General features: G+C 35.5%; 1 pseudogene; it reads right to left on the bottom strand.

Moving 5' to 3' along the window:
• Positions 1-1,480: 1,480 nt before the first annotated feature.
• Positions 1,481-4,477, bottom strand: LOC129869731 (probable F-box protein At1g60180; annotated as a pseudogene).
• Between the last annotated feature and the right edge of the window lie 16,619 nt (positions 4,478-21,096).

Below are 21,096 nucleotides of genomic sequence, written 5' to 3' on the forward strand. Positions count from 1 at the left end.
ACAGCAAATATATGAGCTCACCACTCAACTTGATTTCTTCCAATGTACACACACATACAGGGAAGGTAATAGTACTGCAGATTATCTATCAAAATGGAGCCACACACTGGACATTCCACAATACTTTTATACTCAGCAGAAACTACCTACAGAGGCAAAAGGAAGTTACATGCTGGAAAAGTTAGGAATAGCTAACTTCAGGAGAAGAAAGTTGAAGAGAGTGAAGAAACCTCCCTGAACTTTTTCGTATTCTCTTTAGTATTGGTATAGATGTTCTCTGTACTATCTTTTGCTTCAACTCCCCCCTTTTCAGTTTGTCTATTTTGTTGAAGAATATAGCTATATTGAATAGGATTAGTGTAGTTTTTTCTTTTCTTACTTTTGTAATGGATGAGTCTCCCTTTTTTATGTTTTCCAAGAATTCTTGCATCGAGAGGAGTACTCTCTTTTAGGTGCATAGTTTCTAGGTTTACATTTTCATAGTATTGGGGATAAGTCGATCGATCTTAGTAGGTTAGTCGACTTATGAACCACCCTAGGATAAGAGGTAAGGTTTATGTCCCCCTCATTGTATTTTTATTTGTTTTTTTAATTTATGTTAAGACCTGGGGGTGTTGCTCATCCCTGACCCCCTCATGGATCGTTAAAATAAAAAAAATTAATTTTAAATTTAGACAGAGCAGAAAATCAAGAGGTTTTAATCTCCAGAAATAAAAAATAAAATACTGTTTCTAGTTAACGATGAAGATTTTATATTTTTGAAATCGGAACACTCATTCAAACAGAGTGTTTAATAAATTGGTGAAGTTTTTATATTCTTCAAACCAAAGGAGTAGAAAATTAAAAGATTTTAGTCTCCAAACATCAGACACAATCTAACTTCATACGGAGTAGAAAACTACACAAGTTTTAGTCTCCAAAACAGAATTAGAAAATCATAAGGATATGATTTTCTTTTCGAAAAGCTTTCCCTCGTTACCAAGTTTGTTGGACTGACTTCAAATCTATGAATGTTAAATTCTATAGAGCTTCCACTTAGTCATAACAAATAATATTTTCTTTTCTGGAAAAATATTAATATTCGACGAAGTTTTTATATTCTTCAAATCGAATATTAAAATTTTCTTTTCTTCTTCTTTTCTGAAAAAAGTCTTGCCATCTACATTCTTGGATTAAGATCTTTGAAAGATGCCTCCAATACACCCAATTTTATCACAACAGATAAAAAAACCTTGAAAATAGTTTGTGAAAACCATTAAGACAATAACACATTATTTAACTTAATCATCTTTAATTTGACCAAGATTATGGTAAGAAAAACAAATTCTACTTTGTAGTATCAAGTCTAAGATTCCTTCATATTGTACTTACTTAGACATAGCAGAATCATATAAATACCATGAAAATAGCTTCTAAGATCTATCGTGCCCCAATCAAAAATTTCAGATAAAGGAAAAAAATACTTAATTCCTTAAACTTGTTATTCCTGTATCAAAGTCAGCAAATCAGAAATAATAAAGCTGAAATAAAAAACAATATCCGAATTCATAAAATTCAATTTGTGCTCTTAAGGAATTTAGTCCCCTCATTGTATCAGAAGTTATGGATTATTTCCTCACAAGATAACATGGATAAACTATTAAAGAAGTAGCGGTACCTCAAACTTCAATAATTTCAACGAACTCAAAAGCCAACAACAAAATTACACAAAGACTCAACTTTGTTTGTAAGAAAATATATGCAGAAGAGGGAGAAATTTGATGTTCAATGATGAGAGGAAAATCCTCTATTTATAAACAACAAAGGGTAGTGTGAACAATTGCTTATTGTGGCTTATCGGAAAAGTCACAACCTTTCAGAAAAGTTGCAACTCTTCAAGAAAGTCACAACTGTTTGGAAAAGTCACAACCTTTTAGAACGGTCACAATCCTTTAGAAAATACAACTTTTCATAAAGGTTACAACCTTTTAATTTCATTCGCACCTTTAAAACCCAACATTTTCCCATGAAACTTAAGTGTTTTTTGAAGTGCCAATTTCATTTTTCCATTGTTGTATTTCCCATAGAACATGATTTTTTTTGGATAATTCCCTTCATCTTTCATCTCTTTCAAATCTTGTTCCTGGTTACACATTATATTATAATATTTTTTAAGAACCTGAAATTATATTATAATTAATATAAATGTGAATTTCATTAATTAAGGTTTTTTGAAATTAAAAAAATGGTGGACTAGAAAAAAATTTCTAAAAACTAGGAATAAATATGGATTATAGTACAGTTAGGATTCAAATTACTTTAATGTTTTTCTAAACATAAACTTATAATTTTTTTAAAAAGGTGCAAATATTAATTACATGAAAAGATTATGGCAATTATCTTTTCAGTTATCCGATGGTGCAAAAAAATCTTGTTTACTGACGGTGCAATAAACTCTAAAGGCTTAAGATATTTTGAACGGGTAATCCAATCCAGAGATCACTTTGTTTCTGTTTTGGTGAAGCCTTTACAAGAAATGATTGATTGAGAAATAGGAGGTATTGTACGAAAAGTATGGTTTTTAAGCTCTCTATTAGGTACCACACCAAATTGTATATTGTAGTTTTTCCAGTTGTTTGATTTTTCCTTCTAATTGATGAAGCTCAAATAAGAAAGCACCCGTCAAACAATTATTTTACAAATATTATCACAAGAAAATGTTTCCATTTATACCGAAGAAAAAGAAATTAAGGGTGTAATACCATTGAACGTCAACCAAGTATTCCAAATAGCCAGCATGGAAAGTTCTTCTAGAAACATTTCATTCATGTTTTTTAATGTATCTGTACATGTAGTTATGTTGGGATTTGGCTTACCAGGTCCCAATGCACATCAACAACACCTAATGTGCAACAAACAAAAATCCTAATGAGAAACCAAGCAACCATAACATTTGGTATGCATAAAGGTAACTCCAAAAGAGCAGTAATTAGTAACATGGAGATAATCATAAACTTGGTGGAGGATCTAGGGCAACATGACAGTTTCTCAACCAATCGAGATAAATATTGGGACAAATAGTTCATTGAACATATGTTGCACATTCTTCTCATTGATATGATATCAAACTTCTCCAAAACAGTTGCATTCTTTAGGAGAATTTCCAAAAGGTTAAAGAGCTTGTCAAAGCCCCATTTGACATGATCCTTCAAGCACCGCTCCGAGGAGATGACAATCTTAACCTTCTTGAGATTGGGAAAATTAAAGCTTGAAACCCAACTTTGCAAATCCATATTATCTCCTTTGGCCAAATCAAGTAACTCAAATTTGCAGAGGGAATTTTCGACAAAGTGGCTAAGGGATTCATCTGACTGGAGACATGGAATATAATTGGGGTCAAATGCAGGTCAATGAATATAAATTGCACAAATAAGAAAAAAAATAATTCCATAGAAGTATTCGTTACGGTAAAAATTTTAGATCCAACAATTATTAGTGGTACTTGGGAAGTGTTCCTATCATAAAAATAATAACCATGGAAACATGAAGCTTTACAGTGACGTTAGCAAAGCTTCTTACTGATAATTAAGGACATATTTGCATTCTTCTTTAGAAGCAAAGTGGAGGGGTGTTAAAAAATTAACCAAATGAATCGATGTAAAAAGAAGAGATTACCGGCGTAGTTTCCATATTTATGTTGAGTGTCTCCACATGAGACGAGGCTCTCAAAAAGCCAGCCACTCCGTACAAATTAAATTTTTTCATATGCAAATCCAGTGTTAGATATTTGCATTTAAATTATGGAATCAACACCCCTTTGAACTGCAACATGCACATGACCTGTTACATTAATCCCAATGAAACTAGTAGAAGAAAGGAGAAAGTAACAACAACAAAAAGATGTACTTCACATCAGAGAGATAGATTGTACATCTATGTGCAAAAGATTAACTTTCTAAGGATTTTCGAGTTAAAGACTAACCTCTGTGAACCAAGTTCCAATTGTTATATAGCTCAGTTGCATGAGATAACTTCTGAAGATAATCTTGGACAAGGGTCCTAAAATCTTGATGATAGTCACGACAACCGTTTTCCTCATCTAATTCTTCATGAATAATAAAATTGTAGTCTGATGCATATGATGTTGAAAGTAAGCTTTACACTAACCACAAACGACACATCCACAAGTCTACATTTGAGATTATAAAAATCTACAGATATTTCCAAATACTTAAGATATGGAGCCAAAATTTCTAAGTCTTCTCCATCTTCCCCAAAAAAAATAATGTTTCAGCTTCAATTTCTTTAATCTTAAAGAATTAATTTTCAAGAAATGGAAACCCTCAAACATATATAATTCCATAGATTCCAATGCAGGACAACCTGACAATAATTTCACAATTTGGTCATCATTTATCACCAAATACCCCAACTTTATGCTCTTTAGAGAGTTCCATGATATGACCGCGGGGAAGTCCAAAGCCGCAACGTTGAACATCTATATAAAGATACCAAGGATGGACATGTGTATAGAGATTCAGGTAATGTGCACCCGTTACCATATAACCACAACACAGCATTTTCCACTTTTCTCTCTACAACAAAACTTACACAACGATCGACTAGGGAATCATATTCAGATCAGGGATTGGAACAACGATCGACTAACAGACACAAGTTGCAGTCAGTGAATTTGAGTTGGAATTTTTTTAATTTGGAGAAGATGGAATGAGCTAATGCATTATCAATAAAGAAGATGTTTTCTCTTGGCCGACAATTTAAACAAGAGAAATTCAAGCTATCAATTAAAGTCGGGATACTTCCACCTTTTTGAGAGAAGACAAGTTCTGAATGCATCCTTTGTCATCGGCAAAAGAGAGAGAATTTGAATGAGGAGTGAATCCGGCAGCTTACTGATTCTGTCGTCTAAGCTTCTTCCATTGTCTTCTTCTCATGTCTCAACTCTATGGAAGCCATGATTTTGATGCCTCGCAAATTGGTTTCCTTGTTTTAAAATGCTTTGACAGTTCAGCAATTAAAAAAGGAGTATTACGTAAATCTTGACTAATATACATAGGTTATTTTGTTTCAAAATGCTTTGACCGTTCAACATTTAAAAAAGGAGTATTACGTACATCTGGACTAATATACATTGGTTTCTTTGTTTTAAAATTTTTATCCTTTTTTTAAGAAGTATTTTATTATGAGAGAATGATATATGTTTAATATTGTAAGATTTAATTTTTTTTTGTAACATTTTTTGTTCTTAAATTATTGATTTTTTTTATCTTTATAATATACGATGTAGCATTTGAACATTTAATAAATTAAAATGTCTAATTTTTATCGTTTCATGTGAAAAATATGTTATTTTAATTATTTACAAACTATATTATCATCAAACATGAGGTAATGTACAAACTTAATGTTTTATGAGTAATTAAATGTCGAAATAATTGAATTGACATATAAATCTCTAACAAATATAAAATCTAATGCACACATACTAATATGACTAAAATGGATAACTAATTAATTGTGTGCCTATTTTAATGAATAATAAAATTTTCTTTTGTCGAGTGTGTTAAAAAAAAAAAAAAAGAGGTCCATGGCTAGCCTAGTTGAGTTGGATAAGAAAAATTGAGAAGATACACATATATTCAAAAAGCATTGCACACGCAAATTATTCTTAAGAGCCTAAAAACGCTCAAGAGATTTATGATAATAAGAAGAAGAAATTTGATCGTTAAAAGTTAATTATTGGATTTGGTCATTAGAGATTCTTTAACGATGACATAAATTTCGATTGTTATATTCCATTTTTATTGACCAAATTTTTTCTTCCTTGATTAATATTCTAGCTGTTAAAATCCTTTAGTGGAGATAGCAAATCAATTCATTATGGGGGGGGGGGGGGGGTTGTGTTTCACGGGCCAGTTTGGGTTGATTATTGGTTTAAATCAAAACCAAATTAATTTAATCAGTTTTTAAAATTATTAAAATAAAACCAAACCAAATAAAACCAAACCAAATAAAACATACATCCATCGGTTTGGTTGTTATCGATTTCGGTTTGGTTTGGTTCAATTATTCGGTTATTAACCATACACAAAAATAAAATTAAAGAAACAATTCATTCAAAAGAGAAAAAAAAAATATTCTTGTGCCATTTTTGATCTTATAATTGTTATACCAGAACTTTAATTATGTTTAACTTTCTGCTTATATTATTTGCTAATTCAATGTACTAAACAACATAAATTGTTGATTTAGGCATAAACTAATGATATGATTATACAAATAAAAGATGAATCATTTCTTACTATTTTAAATTATTGTGCTGCATTTTTTTGCATAAAAAAGTATTCATAAGAAATAATATATTATGTATATATAATTATAAAAAAAAATGTATATAATTTGTCGATCATTTTGATTATTTCTTCGGTTCTTTTGAACGAAACCAAAATCAAAATAAATATTATTGTTTTTTAAAAATGTGAAACCAAATCAAACCAAACTAAATAAAAAAACGATTTGATTTGATTTTTCAATTTGAATTGATTTTTATCCAAACCGTGAACATCCCTATTTCATTATAATTGTTTTTAGCTAGATTTTATATCCTCTAATTACTTGTTTAACTTTAATATCCAAAAATAATAATTATTATTTTTATATGAATTCAAGCACACATAATTAAACACATACAAGACAATCATTATTTCCTTAAAGTTCCATAGTTAACTACAAAGAACTGAAACATTACATTGAAAAACAAACAAGCAAAGCATTGTATTTGTCTAATAAATGAGGAAAGAAAGTTACAGTCACGACCCGATCTAGGACCTAGTTGTAACACGACGATTGAAATCCCTAATGGGCTCCAACCAAGCCTCTTGTACATATCATAAGCATACATAAGGTAAAACAAAAGCAAAAACATCATAAGAGAGTCTAAACTATGAATAGAAATTTAAGAACGTCACATAACAACATAAACTCGAATATTTGTCCAATTAGATGTCTCTACTCATGAATATGGGCCCCTACGGATCTCTACATGCAATTCGCATGAATATGGGCGGGGGCTAAGACATGTCCCTAGCTCACCCTCAATATAAAACATAGAAAAAGTTTTTAAAAATAATAACTAACTCGATAACTAGTCCCCGATAAATGAGGACTCACCACAAACACCACTGGAAGGAAAGCTTAACTAGCCACGTAGATAAGTATGATCTTCAACCTCAACCCCTACACTATGAGACAATGTAGGTAAAAAGTATGCATTAGTACGTCGGAACATACTAAGTATGAGGGCGTGACATGCAACGAAAATCATGAAATACAATGGTCAAGTAAATCACATAATAAGATGAGGTAAGTAAAGTTATGGGAAAAATCATATTGACAAAGCATTTTAAAAGCATAATTTAAAAATTATAGCATACATAATAGATCATACATATGTGGGATAAGAACCATAACCGACAATAAGACCATGCGAGCTATAAAATGGAATCCCGTTGTTTCCCCAAACAAGGAAGAAAAAGGGGAATCTACTTGCCAAGGTAGACTCTATCCCGCTAGGCGGGTCATACATACGCTATATGTGGATCCAATAGTTAGACCATGAAGGCAACCTACGGTGGAGCATAGTTTATGGGACATGAGGCTGCTACTAAGGCTTTTGGTAGGGACCCCACCTCAAGTCCACTCGATGCTAAGTCAAATCCCATAGAATACATGCATAGCATAGAAATCATAATTACATATATCATAGTCATGATCATAGGTTTGAAATCATAGAGTAGCTCATTTTCATAACGTAAATGTAATGTGGGAATTGTCCTTTCATCATTACAATCATATTTGCATAATTTATATCGTTAGGCCTTAGGTCACCACATAGGGCCCTAAGTCTTTTAGGCCTTAGGTCATCACATAGTGCCCTAAGTCACCCTTGTTCATAACTTGCATGAAATTCATACCTTGAACTTAGAGTAGTAATCTATTGCATAATCAATTGACTTTGAAAAATCATGTAATTGACTTGAAAACATGCATGATCATAAACTTTATATCAGCCCATACATAATTCATATAGATAGTATCATTAGGAAGTATAATTAAAAATACTCCTAATTTACATCATGAACACTAGAGATCAAAGTAGAAGAATTCATGGAAAAACTCTTCAATTTATATTAAAATAGACTCATGATCATACTTTGAATCATAATTCATGCAATAGGAGTAGAGATCATAAAACTCATAAAATATTATACTTTAATTTGATAGAAAACTTGAGAAATTGATTGGGCTTCATGGATGAAAGAATCCATGAATCAATACCCATATACCTTAAGTGAGAAGACCAAATAATTTGGAAGAACTTGAGAGTTTTGATAGAGAGCTTGAGTGAATTTACTTGAAGTCTTCAATGGAGCCCTTGACAGTCTTTTGTAGAGAGAGAAATATTTGAGTAGGTGAATTGTAGAAGAATGAATAGAGTTAGAGGTTTAGGTCAATTTATAGAGATGAATTAGGTCCTAAAATGTCTAGGTTCATTAGCTAACAATTAGGGAATACTCTAAAGTGCCCTTACTAAAAACTAAATTCGGCTAGAAAACCACTGCCAGGTTCGCGATGCGGAGGCAAGTAAGTCTGTGACACGGACTTGCTGAAAACCTTACTAGTTTGTACAGTTCCTTTGAGAAATCTATCTTTCAATCTATGGGTCCTAAAAATCCACCGAGACTATTTTTCGTAGGTTTTGACCCCCTGATCGATATTCCAAACTTGAATTTTTCAAAAAGATTAAGAATAATGCATTAAATGAGTGGCCTATTTCCAAGGCATTCTTAAGATAATTATGAGCATTTTGAGGGATATTACAATACCCCCCGGGAACATTCGTCCTCGAATGAGATCTAACTAATACAGGAAGGACATGGAAAAAGAACTTAGAAACCTAACATAGACATGAGCACACTTTGAAAAAATGCATAGAACATGTAAACATCATACTTAACATAAGACATAGTCTGTTACACTCCATACTTTTGTACTTTGGAATGCGTCCTTAAGTTTCTTGAAAGGCTTTTAAATTCTTGGAAGGATCGTAAGCCTCTTAAGGTTTTTAAGGTTTCCTAAAGTTTCTTAAAGCTTTTTAAAGCTTCTTAGGAACTCTTAAGCTTCTTAAGAGTTACCATATGAGACGGGTAATCTATAAGGCTATCAAACAACTTTAACGAAAGGAGAATGCGATACCCCATAGTAGAGAAGATTGAAAATAGAGTTATAAGAATCCAGAAGAAGTTGGAGACCGAATAATGAGTCGTAGGACATAACTTATTCACGTAAGATACCAACTTGGAAATCTTACATACTTAAGCTACTAGAGTACATACCAAACTTACGTAGCAACAATTACATAGGTTCATAAAGTAAGACGAGATTATAAATCCACGAGGGGAAAATAGAGTGCCACATGGAAACATGAGAGAGTGCCATGTGGCAGCAGTTGGAGCAAGGGTGGTGGACCCCCACATGCCATGTGGTAGCCTGTGATTGGAGGAAAGGGGTGGGTTGGCCCAATGAGAGCTTGACATATGTCACCACTTAGGGCTTGGCACGTGTCACCACTTAGGGGTTGACATGGGTCACCCCCTAAAGTAGCCTATATATGTATGTTTGATGACTTTTAGCCCATCCTTATTTTTTAGTTGATCTTTATCAAAAGAAAATTCTAGAAAGAAGAAGAGAAGAGAAAACTTGAAGCTAGAGAAAGAAAGCTACGATTTTGGGGAGAAAAAGGTGAGTTCTCCAATTTCATTCTGTGAATTAATTATATAGGGTATACCACGAGGGTATAAAGGTGTTAGTAATGTAAATTTATGGTTTCAAGCAGCCCCAAAAGGATAGCAAATAGATACAGTTTTAGTCGCGCTGAAGGAACTTCTGGGGAAAGTTTTAATGAGTTTGACGAGTTTCGGGCAAGGTAAGGGATTCCCTTTCAAATTGGGGCTTCTGATGTTGATTAAAAACTCAATTTTTATATCGTAGTTTGAGCTAGTTATTTGGAGTTGTATTGTATAATGTTGAGGTAGTTTACTTGTATATATGTTGTTGGTTTTTATTGTTGGTATGATTGTTGGCATTGTGACCGAGTTGAAACCTCAGGGATGTTGAAGTTACAGGGGAAATGCTGCCTGATTTTCGGTAGATTCGAAACTAGCAACAAACTAGTCGAGGGTAATGGATAAGGAAATGACTCCTATTAGTATTTGGTTGTAGAGTGGGATATTTGAAAGTGAAAGGATATTAATCTTAGTATTACTTTCATGTAAAATAGGTTAAGAAGGTATCAAGGCAAGCCGAATTTCGATTAATCCCGAAAAAGGTATGTGAAACTTTCTCTTGGCATGTTTTGGCACTAGTATGTAAAGCTACCCTTCTTCCCTCTTGATATGTCTTTGACATACGTACGATATTATAATGCTATAATTACTCACCGAGTCCCAGCATGGGTCGGGTATGTTATATGATGGTATGGTAAAGCAATGAAAAAGTTATGATACTGAGTTCATGACGGACCAGATACGATATATGTATATAATGACTGTATGAGGGAAATTAGAGGGTATGTAAAGCTTATATTCTTTCTTATTTTGGCATGACCCATAGAAAGCCAACGGACAAAGAATGCACAAAGTCTACAAGAAGCTCTTATTCTTAAGTACACTAGGATGGCTGACGTTTTTAATTTCCTAGAACTTATGTCCTTTTGCCTCAATTCATGTGAAAGTGTCCAACCATCCGAAGTTGGTTAATTTATGTTGTGGTATAAAGCATGACTCTTATTCACTCCTTTAAGCTATAACTCTTTCAATAATTGAACTAAGGCTTCTCAAGTTTTTCTATACCATGGAAAGCAGTAAGTAGGTAAAGTTTATCTTCTTTTTTTTGGCATGAACTTTATGAAACATATAGACGAAGTATATGTGTTCCCAAGGAAGCCCCCATTCTCAAAGCCACTAAGATGGCCATTTTTTTGACTTCCAAAATATATTTTATTACGCCTTGATAGGAGTAGATGATTCCAAAAGTGCTACTTTGATGCAAACCATAATGACACTCCAAAGGTACTTGTTATGGCTATTGTCTTAATTTTTGAATGATAGTTCATCTTGATTATTTCAACAAGTCTCCAATGATGGTCTAAAATACATATGGTTACTCATTATTCTACTCGTGTATATGTAACCCTTCTATCACCGAGACTCGGACCGGGTACGTAATCGTGTGCAGTTCACTATATTATCCACAAAGTCCCTCACTAAAGGGCCGGGTATGCTATATGAGAAAATGATGATGCAATGACATGAATAACTCACGAGTCCCTCACTAGAGGGCTGGGTACGTATGTATATATATATGTATGATGATGTGATGTGATAAGGTGGTAATGGCGCCAGAACCTATAATGGTCATACAATTATGATTCACCGAGTCCCTCACTAGAGGGCCGGGTACATATATTTATATGATATCTGGATCAGACCGAACGTTCCTCGATATTACTATATGATATCTGGAGCGGACCGAATGTTCCTCAGCATTACTATATGATATGTGGATCGGACCGAACATTCCTCGTCATTATTGTACGATATGCGGATCAGGACATACGTTCCTCGGTATGTACTTACTATATATATGGATCGGGATGTACATTATACAACGCTAATAATATATATATACATATGATGATAGAGTGATGTAGATGGTACACCGAGTCCCCAAAATGGGCCGGGCACAGTACGTGATGGTAATATGTATGACTTTCTTTTATACGATGCGAGTACGGTAAATGGTTAAATGTTATACTTTCTCCCTGCATCCCTACGCCACCTATAATTTCTTTATGATGTCTATGCTTTACATACTCAGTACATATGTCGTACTGACTCCTCCTTTCTCAGAGGGCTGCGTTCATGCCCGCAGGTATAGATACACACTTTGGGGATCCGTCAGCGTAGGAGTTCCACTCAGTACTTCAGAAGCGCTCCATTGTGCTAGAGCCTAGTTTTAGTATTAACTCTCGATGTATATATTTATTTATTCATGGGTACGGTGAGGGCCCTATCCTGCCTTATGTTCTTACCCTTAGAGGTCTGTGGACATGTATGTGAGTTGTGTATGGGTTGTATATGCATGTATGTACAATAGTGACTATAATAAACCTCGCCGGATTATATGTTATTCTGCCTGTTGATGTGCTATAACTTAAACGGGTGACAGATTTACTTACAGATAGCAGGGATATACGCGAGTGCCCAGTTCGGGTACCCATCATGGCCTATGGAGTTTGGTTGTGACAAAAATAGTATCAGAGTGGTCCTTCCTCGGAATGTCTATAGACTGTGTTTAGTAGGGTCTTATTTATAAGTGTATTGCACACCACATCTATAAACAGGAGGCTACAGGGCATTTAGGGTGTTACCTTTCTTTTATATCTAAGATCGTGCTATAGATCCGAGTCATAGGAAAAGTCCTTATATTAACCTTGGATTTTAGCAGAAGAACGACATCAACCGGAGGAAGTAATTGACGACATTGGAAGTTACGAAGCACACAAGTAAGCAAAGGAATGAAAGATATCTGTTAGGTAAGGTATTGACACATGATTGAAATGTAAATTCAAAAACTAAAAGGAAAGTAGACCGGAAAGTGTAACAGATGCAGGTTGAGTTAGACACATGAGGTAAGTCCATCATTTTCATACTATTATTGATATTGAAAGCCCTGTGTGGATGTGATATGATATGAATATATATATATATATATATATATGTTGGCCCTGTGAGGCATTGTTGGTATTTCCTGTGTGCAGGTTTTGGGGATAGTAAGGAGTATAGAGGAAACTCTGCCGAAATTTTCCCAGAATAAAAAAAAAGGGGAATGAAACATAGATTCTTAATATGTCTTGGAATTTGATACCGAGTACCCCTATTATGTTGAACTAAAGCTATAAAAGTACCCTCCAGGTCATCGATAAGGGGCACCCTTTTTACTTGAGATTTTTTTTCCGAAGAAACAATAGCCTATTTGAGCAGCAAAGTTCAGACTAAGGTATCTTCAGCTGTATTTCACCTTAGGGAAAGCTCATGTTGAGGGGCAATATGCCCGATGATGGAGTTTCATTCTTATTGGAAAGTACAGAACCCTCAACTATTATTTGAGGACAAGATAAGTCATTTACGACTCAAGAATAGATCTAGAGGGAGTCCATGTGAGTCAAGCACTAAGGAGCACTGGGATGCTCATTGGATTTTAGTTCCCTGCTGATGGTGATTGGAATATGCTTTAGGATAACACTTTATTAGCCCTTCACCAACTAATTGAAGATGGAATCTATGAGAGGAAATTTGAACAGAAGCACCCCAGATAGATGTCAGTAATTGAATATGCAAGTATGAGTTTAAAGGTGTGGTACAAAAATACGGGAATAAGGTAAGACTGCTAGTAAGGTACACGTGGTATGTGTTGACTAGATTAAAAAACCTGTGTTGGGTACACAGTAAGGGCAAGGGGCATAAGGTATAAAGGAATGATGCGTGCACACAATGTCGCCCCAAAAATAATGGAACCCTTAAGAGAAAAAGAAGGAAAACTTAAGAAATAAATAGTGCAACTTACGTTCACCCCAAGAAACAAAGCATATAGATTGGGATAAAGCTACTACTCTAAGAGAACCTTGGACAATCATTGTCGGAATACAAGTGTTGCCTAATTAAAATGGTAATGATTATAAGTGTGAATTAACCTTTGACAAAGATAAGGAGAATGTGGCCTTGGATGAGTTGTGGATGAGATATCACATTATGTATGGGAAGGCTCTCGTCACCTTGTGATTTAGTCAAGGCTTCGCACGTGGATAATCACGTTATAATTTGTAAAGAAAGATGTGTGTGTGATATAGTACCAAGTAGATGGGGAGACGGATTAGATAAATTTAAGACTAGATATAGAGACATAGAGAAAGGTATAAACGGATAAAGGTATAAGTACCCCTTAAAAGGGGGAAGTGGGTAAGGGAAATGCAAGCGTGAGATGGAAACAATGGACACTACAATATATTGGACATGGATGCTGAAACTTCAATAAGATCCCTTGCTGAAACCAGTTAGGAAGGTCTGAAAACCACCAATAATCGGGTAGAAGTCAACATGGTATTTAGGGCGGTGTTAAGAAGTTTTTGGCAAGACCCTGCATGACATAATGTTAAAAGACGAGTGTGTATACAAAGGAAAAGGTACGACTAGGAAATGGTATCGAATAACTCAAGAGATCGTATGAAGGATACCAATACCATGCTGGGTCAAAAGCTAAGATGTTGGCTATATAGTTGGTCGCAAATGATGTTGTGATGGATAAATAACCAAGGAAATGGAACAGAAAAATTCTGATGATAGGAGGCGAGATGAGCAAATAGTGAATAAAGGAAGAGAAATAAGTATGATAAGATGGGATGAGCGAGTTTCAATGTAAATAAGATAAATACAGCAGAATGATCCAGGAAACGAAAAGAGTACGTTCACCTCATACAAGTTGTATCAAAATGGTTATGAAACCTATGAATATATATGTGTTACGTATAGGGCCAAGTGAGTAAGTAGATGATAAAAGGAGTAAGGGTTCAAGAAGGACAATATAGTTATGATATTTTGGACACGTTATAGAGAGATGCAAAAAGGGTTTAAGACAAACTACCTAAATGGAATTAGTACTAAGGGAGAAATAAGACATGGTCGTGGTGGAACTAAAGATCTACCACAATACCGGTTGTAAGATTAAAGAGGAGAGGCCAAGGCAAAGCATGAAGACTAGCGAGAAGATGCTAAGGTAAATCTTGGGCTAGGTTGAGTGCCTTCGCACATTATTGCAAGGATTGCAATGGAATGTGACACGAAGACTTCCCGGGAGGGTTATCCATCCTAGTACTACTCTTGCCCAAGCACATTTAACTTCAAAATTTCTGGTGGGATCGGGTGTGTTAGTGCTACTATGATCGTACGAAATGGAAGAATCCGAACTAGCGGTGAAGCAACGATATGAGATTATGTATCTAGAGTGTTATAAATTATGTTAAGGGAATTAAAAAAGGGCTTAAGCAAAGCAAGCAGGATTAGCTGATTACTAACAAATAACGCACTTGTATGCCATAGTTCTTCAACATAATACCTGTTAATGATAGGCAAACCACGAAATATCTATACAGGTCATTGTGTGATGGGACTTCAGCACAACTTAGTAGCCGACTCTGATGGGCAAAAAGCAAAACCCCAAAAGGCGAGGGTACGAGTTGATGTTATCTAAAGAAGGCAATAAGTAATATTCGAGGTTGAAGATTCCACAACACGACCTTGGCTACAAGACTCACCTTGCACTCCCTAGATAGATAATTCTATATGAAATGTTATCTGCAAATTAACAAGATCAACCCATGTTCCTCCAATCAAAGACTACCTGCTCAGCCGAGATTGTATGAAATTATAGGCCAAGAGGGTGGTAGGACCTTACAGAATTCCCATAGCTATTGTCCTAGATGAAGGAGACCAAGTTACAGTTAACTATCGAAGATCAGTTTATGAAAAGATTGGGAAGACAGATAGGTCTTCGTACACCATTTTACCCTCAAACTACTAGACAGACTAAGTTTACTAGCTAAACGTTAGACGATATGTTGCAGGCCTATATGGTTGACTCCAAAGGTAGCTCGGACAATTGCCTACTACCTGTCAAATGTACTTATGATATTAACTATCATTCTAGTATCCAGATGGCCCCGTACGAGACTTGGTATGACTGATAGTGTAGGTCACCAATTAATTGGTTTGATGATAGTAAAACACGACTAATACGCCCAAATGTGTTTTAATAAGCGGTATAAAAGGTGAAGTTTATTCAGGAGAGATTATTAGCAGCTCCGAGTCAACAGAAGTCATACGTAGATAATCGATGTCAATCTCTAGAGTTTTAAGTTATAATTAAGCACTCTCAAAAGTGTCATCCACAGAGAAAGTAATGAGATCCAGTAGGAAAGGGGACCTTAGTCCCAGATACATTGACCTTATCAGATCCTCTGCCGAATAGGCAAGGTTGCCTATGAGCTGGACTTACCAGCGAATATGGAAGCGGTACATCTAGTCTTCCATGTATCAATACTTTGAAAGTATGTTGGTAATCTAACTCGGGTATATCCTGTAGAGGGTATCCAGGTCACAGAGGAGTTATCTTATGAGAAGCAACCTATCGCCATCCTGGGTTGGCGAAGTAGAAGATTATAAACTAAGGACATAGCTTCCATCAAGGTATTGTGGCAAAATAAAAATCATGAAGAGATGACCTGAGAAGTGGAGGAGGAAATGAAACACAAGTATCCGTACCTACTCCTTACGCTACAGGTAATCCTAACCTTTGGTACTTTAATAGTGATAGCTTGATAAAAGTATGTGTTATTGCAATAGACAGGAGTTTCCATATAATCTGTATAAGATCTTAAGGAAGGTTTTCGTTCACATTAGAGGATAAATGTCCTAAAGGGGGGAAGGTTGTTACACCCCGTACTTTTGTACTTTGGAACGCGTTCTTAAGTCTTTTGAAAGGCTCTTAAGTTCTGGGAAGGATCGTAAGCCTCTTAAGTTTCTTAAGGTTTTCTAAAGTTTCTTAAAGCTTATTAAAGCTTCTTAAGCCTTCTTAAGAGTTACCATTTAAGCCGGGTAATCTATAAGGCTATCAACAAACTCTAAGGAAAGGAGAATGCGATACCCTATAGTAGAGAAGATTAAAAATAGAGTTATAAGAATTCAGAAGAAGTTGGAGACCGAATAATGAGTCGTAGGACACGACTTATTTAAGTAAGCTACCTACTTAGAAATCTTATATACTTAAGCTACTAGAGTACTTACCAAGCTTACGTAGCAAGGATTACATAAGTTTATAAAGTAAGACGAGATTACAAACCCATTAGGGGGAAAAGAGAGTGCCATATGGCAGCATGAGAGAGTGCCACATAGCAGCATGAGAGAGTGCCATATGGCAACATAAGAGAGTCCCATATGGTATTTGCTGGAGCAAGGGTGGTGACCTCACATGCCATATGGCTGCCTGTAATTGGAGGAAAGGGGTGTGTTGGCCCAATGAGGGCTTGACACATGTCACCACTTAGGGCTTGACACGTGTCACCACTTAGGGCTTGGCACGTGTCACCACTTAGGGGTTGACACGTGTCACCCCTAAATTAGCCTATATATGTATGTTTGATAACTTTTAGCCCATCCTTATATTTTAGTTCATCTTTATCAAAAGAAAATTCTAGAAAGAAGAAGAGAAGAGAAAACTTGAAGCTAGAGAAAGAGAGCTACGGTTTTAGGGAGAAAAAGGTGAGTTCTCCAATTTTGTTTCATGAATTAATTATATAGGGTATACCAAGAGGGTATGAAGGTGTTAGTAATGTAAATTTATAGTTTCAATCAGCCCCAAAATGATAGCAAACAGACACAAAGTTTTAGTCGCGCTAAAAGAACTTCTGGGGAAAATTTCAATGAGTTTGACGAGTTTCGGGCAAGGTAAGGGATTCCCTTTCAAATTGGGGCTTATGATGTTGTTAGATATATATTAAAAGTCTTCAATAATGTTGGAATTTGAAAAATTGCATAAGTATTCTTGATGTTAGAAACAAACTAAATTGAAGTGGTTATAGCTAAATCGAAGTCGAGTAGTGGGTTGTCGTTGTGGTGCTGCGGGTGCAGCTGGTTGGGTTGCGTGTTATAGGGATTTAATGTTTTTTAAAAATGTGTGGGTGATTCTGGTTTTAGCCACACGACCCTCCATTTGGTATGGTTAAAGATTTTGTAAAATAAAGATGAAAAACTCTATTTTCGTATTGTAGTTTGAGCTAGTTGTTTGGAGTTGTATTGTATAATGTTGAGGTGGTTTACTTGTATATATGCTGCTGGTTTTTGTTTTTGATATGGTTTTTAGAATTGTAGCCGAGTTGAAACCTTGGGGATATTGAAGTTACAGGGGAAATGCTGCCCGATTTTCGGTAGCATCGAAACTAGTAACAAACTAGTCGAGGGTAATGGATAAGGAAATGACTCCTATTAGTATTTGGTTGTAGAGTGGGATATTTGAAAGTGAAAGGATATTAATCTTAGTATTACTTTCATGTAAAATAGGTTAAGAAGGTATCAAGGCAAGCCGGATTTCAATTAATCCCGAAAAAGGTATGTGAGCTTTCTCTTGGCATGTTTTGGCACAAGTATGTAAAACTACCCTTCTTCCCTCTTGATATGTCTTTGACGTATGTACGATATTATAATTCTATAATTACTCACCGAGTCCCATCATGGGTCGGGTATGTTATATGATGGTATGGTAAAGCAATGAAAAAGTTATAATACCGAGTTCATGATGGACCGGATATGATATATGTATATAATGACTGTATGAGGGAAAGTAGAGGGTATTTAAAGCTTATATTCTTTCTTATTTTGACATGACCCATAGAAATCCAATGGACGAAGAATGCACAAAGTCTACAAGAAGCTCTTATTCTTAAGTACACTATGATGGCTAACGTTTTTAATTTCCTAGAACTTATGTCCTTTTGCCTCGATTCATGTGAAAGTGTCCAACCATCCTAAGTTAGTATAATTTATGTTGTGGTATAAAGCATGACTCTTATTCACTCCTTTAAGCTATAACTCTTTCAATAATTGAACTAAGGCTTCTCAAGTTTTTCTATTCCATGGAAAGCAGTAAGTAGGTAAAGTTTATCTTCTTTTTTTTTGGTATGAACTTTATGAAACATATAGACAAAGTATATGTGTTCCCAAGGAAGCCCCCATTCTCAAAGCCACTAAGATGGCCATTTTCTTGACTTCCAAAAGATATTTTATTATGCCTTGATACAAGTAGATGATTCCAAAAGTGCTACTTTGATGCAAACCATAATGACACTCCAAAGGTACTTGTTTTGGCTATTGTCTTAATGTTTGAATGATAGTTCATCTTGATTATTTCAACAAGTCTCCAATGATGGTCTACAGTGCATATGGTTACTCACTACTCTACTCGTGTATACAGTAATCCTTCTATCACTGAGTCCCGAGCTGGGTATGTAATCATGCGTAGTATACTGCATTATCCACCAAGTCCCTCACTAAAGGGCCGGGTATGCTATATGAGAAAATGATGATGCAATGATATGAACAACTCATGAGTCCCTCACTAGAGGGCCGGGCACGTATGTTTATATGATATCAGGATCAGACCGAACGTTCCTCGGCATTACTATATGATATCTGGATCGGACCGAATGTTCCTCAGCATTACTATATGATATGTGGATCAGACCGAACATTCCTCGTCATTATTGTACGATGTGCGAATCAGGCCGTATGTTCCTCGGCATGTACTTACTATATATATGGATCGGGTTGTACATTCCACAACGCTAATAATATATATGTGCATATGATGATAGAGTGATGTAGATGGTACACCGAGTCCCCAAAATAGGCCGGGCATAGTACGTGATAGTAATATGTATGACTTTCTTTTATACGATGCGAGTACGATAAATGATTAAATGTTATACTTGCCCCCTACATCCCTACTCCAACTGTAATTTCCTTATGATATCTATGTTTTACATACTTAGTACATATATCGTACTAACCCCTCCTTTCTCGGAGGGGCTGTATTTATGCCTGCAGGTACAGATACACACGTTGGGGATCCGTCAGTGTAGGAGTTCCACTCAGCAGTTCAGAAGTGCTCCATTGTGCCGGAGCCTAGTTTTGGTATTAACCCTCGATGTATATATTTATTTTTTCACGGAGACGGTGGGGGCCTTATCCCATCTTATGTTACTGTTCTTACTCTTAGAGATCTGTGGACATGTATGTGGGTTGTGTATGGGTTGTATATGCATGTATGTATAGTGGTGCCTATGATAAGCCTCATTGGCTTATATGTTATTCTGCCTGTTGATGTGCTATAACTTAAATAGGGGATAGATTTACTTACAGATAGCAGGGATATACGCGAGTGCCCACTTCAGGCACCTATCATGGCCTACGGGGTTGGGTCGTGACATAGTCCTTGAGAAAAAATCATTTTCATGAATCATGCATGCATATGGATGAGATATAGAACTGAAACATATAAGTTTAATCGATTTGATCATGAAAATCTTAGTACCTTTAGGCTCGAGTGAAAGAAAAGAGATACGGATAATGCTTCATCATGTCTGATTCTGCTTTTCACATAGCACTCTCTACTTGTTGATTCCTCTATAACATTTTGACGGATGCAACGTCTTTATTTCTTAACCTTTTCACTTGCCGGTATAAAATCTCAATTGGGACATCCTCATAAGTCAAATTCTCTTCAATACTTATATTATCCATTGGCACAATAGAATTTGGATCACCCATAAACTTCCTCAACATTGACACATGAAATACAGAATGAACCATAGCTAACTCAAGTGGCAAGTCTAACTCATATTCTACTTTGCCAATGCGCTTCAATATCCTATAGGGCCCTTTTTATCTAGGGCTCAACTTTCCTTTCTTACCAAACCGCATTACCCTTTTCATAGGTGAAATCTTCAAATACACCATATCATCCACATCAAATTCAAGCTCTCTCCTCCTAGTATCCGAATAGGACTTTTGACAACTTTGAGCCATTTTCAATCTTTCTCTTATGAGGCTTACTTTCTCAATTGCATCAACTACTAAATATGGACCAATCAATGCCATCTTACCTACTTCAAACCACCCCACCGGGGACCTACATCTTCTCCCACACAAGGCTTCAAAAGGAGCCATTTGGATGCTAGAGTGATAACTATTATTGTAGGCAAACTCAATCAATGGAAAATGGTCATCCCAACTTCCTCTAAGATCAATCACACATGCCCTTAACATATCCTTCAAGGTTTGAATTATTTTTTGGCTTTTCCATCGGTTTGAGGATGGAAAGCGGTACTTAGCTTGACTTTAGTGCCAAGACCTTTCTGGAATGACTTCC

The sequence above is a fragment of the Solanum dulcamara genome, chromosome 10, assembly GCF_947179165.1.
Source record: "Solanum dulcamara chromosome 10, daSolDulc1.2, whole genome shotgun sequence".
Classification (NCBI taxonomy): domain Eukaryota; kingdom Viridiplantae; phylum Streptophyta; class Magnoliopsida; order Solanales; family Solanaceae; genus Solanum; species Solanum dulcamara.